Below are 3,527 nucleotides of genomic sequence, written 5' to 3' on the forward strand. Positions count from 1 at the left end.
GAGTCACTGGCCATCAGAAGGCTCCTAGACAGACAGACAGACAGAAGAAGCACTGGAGAGTGAGCTGAGCACAGGAAGTGTCATGAGAGGCCAAGGACGGAAGGCACCAAAGGCTTCCAGCTTGAGATGGTGGATGCTCGAGCTGCTTTGCTCAGTGTTCCCTGATTGGAAAGAAGGTGTTGGCTGACTGATGGGCCAGAGAAAGGCTGGAGCAGCTGATCCAGTTGGAATCACACAAACAACAGGTCTTCATCAATCTCCTGCTGGGTGCCGGGTACTGTCCTTGGTGCTGAAGATACAAGTACAGAGAATGATCAACCTAATAGCAAGCAATTGTTATTCCCAGGGGGAGCGGGGGGGGGGGGGGGGGGGGGGGGGGGAGCATGACATAGTAGTGCGCCATAGAAATGTCCAGTGAAGAAATGCAAACAAGTTAAATGCAAGTTTTTTTGGGCAGTAGCAGTTGGGAGTTCAAGGGAGATTGTATGCAGAAGATGGAACCTGAGCTGGATCTCAGAGGAGAGGAATTCTCTGAGGTGGATGTTAGGAGGGAGCATATTCCAGGCTTGAGGGGTGGTCAAAGGAGCATGGGGAAGTCTCCCACGTGACTAGCAGAGGGCAGGTCAGTCTGGCTGGAGAAAGACTTCTGTCCAGTGAGGCTGAAATGCTAGCTTAGGGTCAGGTAAGGCTTTAAAAGTTCATGTGAGAAGGGGCGGCTAGGTGTTGCAGTGAATAGAGCACCAGCCCTGGAGTCAGGAGGACCTGAGTTCAAATCTGGCCCCAGACATTTAACACAAAAACTAGCTGTATGACCTTGGACAAGTCACTTACCACAATTGCCCTCCAAAAACAAAAAAAAAAATAGAGAAGGAAGAGTCAGGCAGGTTTGAAGAGAAGCAGGGAAGAGAAGTGCCAGGAAAACCTAGATAAAAGAGAGTATCCAGGAGACGGTGATGGGTGGCACTAACAGTGACCAAGAAATCAAGGAGTTGAGAACTGAAAAAAAGCTGCTGGATTTGCTGCTTGGCTTGGCCACAAGGAGTGATAGGAAATGTTTAATGGTTGGGTCTCAGAGGAAAAAAAAAAGATATACCAACCCCACATTTTTATATTTAATCTGCATAGCTAACATTTATCAACAAAATGATAAATCAAGTCCTGGTTTGCCAATTTCAAGGTGTAAATGTTCACACTGAAAATTTAACAATGGCCCCTTATCCTCGTAGGAGCTGGTTCCAGCATTCCCCAGCTGAATCCCCTCAGGTGATGGACCCTGCCATGATGGAGGCTTTGGTAGGTCCCTTTCCCCACGTGAAGCCTAATAATGGGAATTTGAAGATCTTTCCTGCCCCTTAATAGGCCTAAGGGACTCTGAAGACCTTCCCTGCTTTGAAAATATATTCTGTCCCCTAATAGCCTGAATGTAATCCCATGGAGCCTGTTGTGGGAGGAGTTTGCTGAAGGGTGGAGTAGAGCCTGCAGGAAGCTGGGAGTCAGAGCAAGCTAGATGGTGGGAGAAGAGGCTGCTTCCAAGGGGCACAGATAGGCTTGTGCATAAACATTGGCCTTGTGTTGGTTTGTGAGAAGGCTAGAGGGTGCTGTGGCACTCTGTGCTATTATGGCTTATTAACTTCTCTGCTACTGTGATAGAATTGGCTTACTGGTTTTTGGATTTGGTTTTCTGGTGTCTGAATAAATGTTTTGCTTTTGTCTTATATATGGAGAGTCTATTATATTTTTCTATTGAGCACTATGCAGGTATATTTATCATGACTGTTGGTGCTGTGAATATTGCATTGGTGCTACAGTCCCTTTGTTAATTTTATGATTCCATTAGCAAAAAATGCTTAAAAAGAAAGGAGCAGATGCAGACTCCCATGCATGAATCCCTTCCTCTAAATGGAAAGCTGCTTTACTAACACGTAGAAATGTCCCCCCACAAAAGAACTTTATGAGACTGCACCAAACTGTCCTGGATGTTCAGAAAGGAGGCCTGCACCTGTGGCAGGAGCAAGAACATGGCAGAACACCTTGGCTGCTTCCTCCCACACCCAGCACATTGTTGGAATGAATTAGGTTTGGATAGGAGGCAAAACAGGAACAAATCCTTCTGACAGAACCAATTTCAGGCTGCGTCGTCATCATGTCTTCCAGAGTCATATTTGTTCTGTATTTCAGGCAATTCCAAAAAGTTTCTGAGATCCCCGTTAGTCCCCAGAGAGTCCTGAGAATTCCGGGTTGCAGAAGTGCTCAGGCGATGGTCTTTAAATATTCTCAAAGACCCATGGACTCTATCCAGTGGAGAGGAACATAGTGGGCTATAGTTCAGCCTGTACCCCAAAGGAATCACCATGATCCCCACCCCACAGGTAGAACATTCTCCCAAACCAGACCCTCTCAGAGACTGGTCTTCCACTCAAATGGGTCCCGATGATAGTTGGGCTGCAGCTGGTATGTCCTGGCTCTAGAGAGATTATTATTAAATTTGGGGGAACTTCAGGAAACTTCACCTCCCTTCTTTAAGCCTTTGAATTTGCCATCCAGCTCTTGGCTCAGTGCATGGCCCCATACCCATAAAACCATCTCAGCAGAAGGGCTAAACAGGTGGAGGGCAACCCACAGGCCTCACACCTGGTCCTGAGTTAAAGGGATGCCCACCCTAAGCATGTGAAGACCTCCCTCGATGGAATGGGTATATGAGAACAATTTGTTCCAATGACCACAACAGTGGCTGAAGCAGCAGCTGTGGGGCACTTGGAGCTTTGTTGGACATTGAAGACACCAAGGTCATGCTGACTATATGTGTGTATTGCATGTGTAGGTATATGTGTACACACACAGACACATGTCCTTGCTGTGCAAGGGACTCTCCAAAGTCTTCAACAACAGTTCGAAAGCTCTGGTTCTGCAGCACTTAGCTTTCCCTATGGTACAACTCTCAAAGTTATGCATTGCAACTAGAAAAACCATAGCTTTGACTGTGTGGACCTTTGGCAGCCAGAGGATGTTTCAGCTTTTTGCCTGCTGTCCAGGCTTGCCATGGCTTCCCTTCCAAGGACCAGGCGTCTTTTACTGTCATGGCTGCAGCCACTGTCTGCAGTGATCTCTGAGCCCAAGACTGTAGAGTCTGACACACCTTCCATTTCTTGTCCCACTGTGTGCCAGAAAGTGATGGGACCAGTTGCAAGATCTTAGGGGGTTTTTTTTTATATTAAACTTCAAGCAGATTTTACACTCTTTTCTTCCACCCTCACTAAGAGGCTTCTTAATCTTTCTTCAACATTAGTGTCTTCCCTTCATTGACATATGTTTGAACATTTGCATTTACATTTTGTCTCCCCCATTAGTCTGGGAGCTCCTTTAAGTGCATGGGTTGAGTTTGGCTTTCTTTGTTTCCCCAGCACTGACCATTGTGTCTAGAGTATAGTAGATCCTTAAACATATACTCATGTGACTCGACTGTTGAGAAACAGCCAGGAGGGGGCAGGGGCACAGCTTAGTGCAAGAGATGTAAAACTAACCCCAAT

This window comes from Petaurus breviceps, unplaced genomic scaffold (assembly GCF_028583685.1).
Source record: "Petaurus breviceps papuanus isolate PSGF00001 unplaced genomic scaffold, PetGlider_PUasm1.0 555, whole genome shotgun sequence".
Lineage (NCBI taxonomy): Eukaryota > Metazoa > Chordata > Mammalia > Diprotodontia > Petauridae > Petaurus > Petaurus breviceps.